Source organism: Glandiceps talaboti, chromosome 16, assembly GCF_964340395.1.
Source record: "Glandiceps talaboti chromosome 16, keGlaTala1.1, whole genome shotgun sequence".
Lineage (NCBI taxonomy): Eukaryota > Metazoa > Hemichordata > Enteropneusta > Spengelidae > Glandiceps > Glandiceps talaboti.
Window position 1 is genome coordinate 22,526,334 of NC_135564.1, and position 6,188 is coordinate 22,532,521.

Below are 6,188 nucleotides of genomic sequence, written 5' to 3' on the forward strand. Positions count from 1 at the left end.
GCACATTTGCATATTTTTTTGAATGATTATTCATTTGTCTTCCAATTCCTGTTTGTTACCTTCGCAATATATGTGATTATTTGGCTGTTGCTATGGGCGTGGTCTTGTTGCTAGGCACATTTGCATACATTTTTTGAATGTTTATTCATTTGTCTTTCAATTCCTGTTGTTACCTTTGCAAAATATGTGATCATTTGGATGTTGTTATGGGCGTGGTCTTGTTGCTAGGCAAATTTACATACATTTTTTATTCAATTGTCGATTAATCCCTATTATCTTTGTGAAATACACCACCGTTTGGCTGTTGCCATGGGCGTGGTCATGGTTGCTAGGGATATTTGCATACATCTTTTAAATGTTTACTCACTTGCCTACCAGAAGATGTTATTTAACCAAAATATAGTGCCATTTGATTGTTGCTAAGGGCGTGGTCATGGTTGCTAGGGCCAATTTTGTCAATATACTTTGAAGAAAATCTGCAGAATAACACTTTCAGAAACATCTCACCAAGTTTCAGTCTCATTGACCAAGTACTTATTGAGATATAAGTTTTTGATTAAAAATGAACATTTTTCACCTAATTTGCATATCACTGGAATCACTGTATGCTTAATATTTCTGTGTCCATACATCCTGAGATACATTCCAATTAAATCTGCTCAGTGGTTTTGGAATTATAGATTTTTAACCAAAAAGACACATTTTAGTCCTAATTTGCATGTCACTGATGGGACCATCATGTCATGAACAATTCTTAGTAAAAACACCCTGACAAATGTTTCACCCAAATTTCAGCATAATCTGCCCAGTAGTTTTTGAGTTTAAGTTTTTTGACCAAAAACCACATTTTTGACCCAAAACGCACATCTCTCATGCAATCATTTTTATTTGAACAATTTCCCAACTGGACACCCAAAGTAACATGACCACCAAATATCAAAGCAATCGGTCCAGCAGTTTTTGACTTTAAGTTGTTTACACACACACACACACACACACTCACACACACAGACAGACACTTAACGATCCCTATAGCACTACTGAACCTTATCAGTTCAGTTGTGCTAAAAAACTATTTTTGAAATGCAGAATATAAAATTTCATTTCTACATTCAAGTTCAATGTTCTTTACCCCTCAATAAAATAGTATACCCCTATAATTATGTATCTAAAACAATTACCGGTCCCATCAAAATTATATTCAGACATTAGTAGAGCGAACTCTGTTGTCATACAACACAGTTGGAAGTTGTTCTCTCACACAGTAAAGTATGTCTGCGAAAAACAAGCATCTAAAAATAGCGGTGACTGAAGAGCAGGAAGAGGCACTGTAAATATTTTTTGCCATGAATGAATGGGAGCTTGATGTAATTGAAGAGGGTGATACTGACAATGTGCTCGGTGCTACTTCAAGTGACCCAGACTTGACGACTACTTCTACAGCAAAAGGCACTGATACTGCAGCCATACAAGGAAACAATCAAAATAACGATATCGTGATTTGTTCTTTCGATACTGATGATGGCTTGTGTGAGTTTTGTTTCTGTTCGCCCTGTGTGACAACCCATTGGACCAGGTCAAAAGCTGCATGCTGGAAATAACCTAGTCAGGCGAAAGATGTACAAGTTGTTTTGGAAGCAATTCAATGACCATTATGCTTAGCGCTTTGCACAGTATTTAGAGAGAGAAAAATGAAAATTCTCGAAAGGAAGGAAGAAGACATGGGTACAGTGTGGACTCTGAGAGAAATTATGCCTGATTGTGTTTTGAAATTGGTACGGGGACTTTACACCAACTCTTTGACATCCCGTACATGGGATACAAGTGGAAGTAGGTAGCTGTCCTTCACGTGTGCACAGTGTCATGGACACCCAAACTAAATGGTCCTTTTCAGGACCAACACATCCTCCAGAAAGAGAACCACCTAACCAGTGTACTATTGTTCATTGAGACTGTTACTTGTGTTTTATTCCGTGTGTAATAATGTATGTGATGTGATGTTCTCTCATGTATCACAAGTCGGTGTTTTTCCCCACAAAATATTCAGATTAACTTGCACTCAAGACTCTGTATGTAGCTCAGTCGAGTCAGTATCGGCTGATCTTCATAGCTATACAACACTGGAAATGATACACTATGGGGTTTCAACACGTGGAGGGAAGAAGACGTGTTGAAACCTCGTAGTGTATATTTCCAGAGATATCCTAGCTATATACAGGGAGGATGACAAAGGTTCAACTGTGTGCGATGTTGAGCGAGGATTCATTTTACTTTTCTGTTCGGTCATTTCAAAAACAAAGGAAGACACTATAAATATATCGGCATGTCTCTAGTAACAATGAAAAGTATTTCCCGAAATATACATTGCTTTTTCATGTGAATTTTATTACTCTTGTCTCTTGACGTCTTTGTATCAGCTCATGATCTTGACTATATTTGTTTACAGTTAGATATAGGGTGCGCAAATAGTAACGATGTAGTGACCAAAGCTAATTTGCATACTGTGTCAATATAGCAAATTCAAACTACGTCAAGCCAGTTGACTTGTACCGGCGATATTATTACATTCCAATGGAACTTCTTTGCCAACTTGTGAGTAATATCTTGAACCATTGAAAATACAATTTATGCATATTTGTGCTCAAAACACTTAAATGTATTAAAAAGTTAAAAATTTTAGGTAGCTAAATCATACAATTTAGTGAATATTATAGACACATTTGATCTGAGTCCCATTCAATTTGAATATCACACCATTATGGCAACTCTTGCAAGTTCTCCCCCTTTATAAATTATATATGAGAGTTGCCACTTTAAGTATGTTCCCACCAAATACCAAGGCAATTGGTCCACCAGTTTTTTAATTTAAGTCATCCACACACACACACACACACACACACACCATGTATTTCATTTACCAAAGAAGTTACTCCCCATCAAAGTTGACTTGTCGGCAGAGTCATGCATATTCACATTGGGTGAGGGTCTGTGCGTTGCCAAACTTAACTTATTAATTATTCATGATTACAAATATGATGTTAATTAGCAGGAAACACTAATTGTTGTGCAAACAGTGGTAACTATCAAGGGTCCAAGGATGAATGACTGTGCAGACTCCTTCTCCCCTATGTTATACCTCCATGATCTAAGTAATACATCAATGCAAAATGCATTATACTTGTGTAGTCCTGCTTGCAAACTGAGTAAGTCCTCCCTTCTTTTCAGAGCAAAACACGTGCACCGTCTGCAAGTAGGACACACATGCATGCACCCACACACTCGCGTGCACACACACACGCACGCACGCACGCACGCACACACACACGCGCGCGCGCGCGCGGTCGGTACATTGACCCGCTACACCCAACCACCCCACAGACTACATGTAAAATGCTATCACATTTTCACGTGTATCTCGCAGAGTGACTATAGTAAAAGTATAGTTACCTGAGTACTATTACTTAGTTCCAGTCCAGCAGTTACTATCGACACCACTATTGTATTGGTACTAGGATCCGGTCCTGTTACACGCTGTATCGATGGAGGGGAAATAAAAATGGCTCAGATACTTGGCGTTGTTGTGATGTGTTCTACTAAACTGACTGTATTTGGATCTTCATTTCACTATTACTGGATGTACCAGTTGATGATCGATTGGTCATTGGTCGTTCAACTTCAATCTTACGTTTCTTGGGTGAACGACATCCGGAAGAAACTTTGCCCCGGAAGTGTTTTACTGCCACAGTTGCTTGACTTATTTATCCTTTCGTTTTTAATTCCTGCACATGAACGTGCTTTTTTGTATACAGGCAAAGCGCTCGCGGACGTTTCGAAACGTTTTGTTCATGAAAGACTACTTGTCATAGTTTTATCGGGCACACGTTCCGCCCACAGGCATTTGTTTCCCGAGTTATGTCTCAGAATATTTCTATCAGAATACAATAAAATGTCGATAATATCGTTGATATTGACGTATTTAGCCAACTATACATGAAAGGGATAAAATTACACTTGTTTCTGTGATCGCGCAGGTTCACTCACCGCGAAAGAAGACGTGTTATCGTATTCTGATAGAAACATTCTGATCATGCATTCTGATACACATGTCTGATACATATCTCGGGAACCAAGTGCCTGTGGTTCGCCCTCACCGGCCTCCTCTCGCACGTGGGAGCAGACATGTATTGCTCGAGCGAGCACCAGACATGAGCGTTACGGCGTATCCTCGGCCATAGGGGCGTGTAATATTTCATAGATTGTTGTTTTCCAGGTCTACAGACTATTCCTACCTGTAACTTGTAAGGAGAAAAGAGAATATTTCTACGTAGTATAGAGATTGATACATTTGTAGCAGCAAGATTCGTAAACGGCAATCTAAGTAATAATACATGCCCCTTTTTTACGGTATACTGCTGCATAGGAGCTTGATGCCAGTGGATCACAAAATTAATGGGTATTCATTTTGGATTTTTAATGCATAAACAATTATATTTTTTTTTAAAATAATGTAGAACACCATGTGCTATTATTTGTAACTCAAAAAAGTACAGAACATTAACAAATGTTTAAGATATTTGTTATTGTACGTGCAATAACAAACTTTTTACATTCTTTTTAGCTTTTTGTTATTTATTGAGTTACAAACACGGACTTGGTCGATCATAGTTCTTGAAGTAAAGGGACTCTCTAAAATCATGGTCGATGTTGTTTCACATGAAGCAGAAAAACATAGTAGAGTTGTCTTAAGAATTTACCGTTCGTCTTATTCTACCGATACATGTTTAATGACCTTTAACTGATCACATATGTATGCAATCTGACTAAAATCCGATGTGGTGAAAGCGGCTAGATGTCCTTATTTACCTCTATTCATCGTGTTGTGACTTTTGTTTTGTTCCGAGTGATCGCCGCCTTCCCACGATCACTCCGAACAAAACAAACGTCACAACACGATGAATAGAGGTAAATAAGGACATCTAGCCGCTTTCACCACATCGGATTTTAATCAGATTGGTATACGCCTATTTGAACAATGGGTGGTCATACAAAAAAGTGGTCTCGCACCGCTGAACCGACAACCAATGGGAGAAAAAGTCATCTTTGAATGCCCTATCGAAGCAGTGAATCTACGTTTCAAGCCCTGTGTCAAAAAGTGGCCCGGGTATGTCATTTCGTGGCCCAGCTTTCCTGCTGTTCGATGTTTGTCTGTTGGAACGACATTTCCGGACAACCAATGGGAGAAAAAGTCATCTTTGAATGCCCTATCGAAGCAGTGAATCTACGTTTCAATGCTTAATTTAGGGGTATGTCATTTCGTGGCCCAGCTTTCCTATTTTACATACTACTCATACATTTATTTAATATTGATGGTGATCAGAGTCCCCTTCTCTTTATTACCGCCCAAATTTAGCTGATTTCAGCGCATCATATTTTTTTACTTTCTCTCTGTTTGAACAATTTTTTTCTCAAGCTATTATGGGCTCAAATTATTTTTTTTCCTCCTTCACCTGCCGACAATTTTTTTTCTCAAAATCCTCCTGTACCCCCCCCCCTCCAAAATCAAATGGTTCTCCCCTTCTTCATCGAGTAGCACTTGCGTCTTTGGTGATTGATTGCATGGCCCCGGGTGACCTCTGACTGTAGTGATTGCACCCCCTTCAGAGGATGCTAATCGAACTACAAACGTCGTAAGGGAGTGATCAGTTTTTGCGGTGGGGGGGGGCAAATCAGAGGGGGGGGGGTCACCTGAATTTGGGACTCAAAGGGGGGGGTCATCATTTTAACGAAGCGAATAAAGGGGGGGGGGGTCACCTTGTTTTCAACTAAACAAAATCATGAGCCATGCTCCTGTACTTAAATGTTCATAGTTTAATATCATAACTAGGCCAAACCCCCTAAGCTCGCACAGCTGGGTAGATTCATTTGTGAGCGACTGCCTCACGATGATATCATAGATAGCGCTCTCGGCATGGAGATTGCACTTCGTGCATAGAACGTGCATGCGTAGTCATTGTACCGCAATGCATCCTTGGGTAAAACCATCAAAAAAGCATCGCATAGTATATAGGACATGCATGCGTACTAGTCATTGAGCCACTATGCTGCCGCTTGCGGGCACTGTGCGAGCTATTAAACAAAACATGTATGTGCATAAAATAAACCATAAACAAATAGCTATAAATATACAT

The 6,188-nt window shown here is 39.4% G+C and overlaps 1 protein-coding gene across 1 annotated transcript in view; it reads right to left on the reverse strand.

Moving 5' to 3' along the window:
- LOC144447222 (snRNA-activating protein complex subunit 5-like) overlaps nt 1-3,711 on the reverse strand; it is a 41,617-nt gene extending 37,906 nt beyond the window's left edge. Inside the window, exon 1 of the mRNA XM_078137124.1 lies at nt 3,448-3,711. The gene's annotated coding sequence lies outside the window, so the exon portion shown is untranslated. The remainder of the gene's footprint in view (nt 1-3,447) is intronic.
- Nucleotides 3,712-6,188: the final 2,477 nt, after the last annotated feature.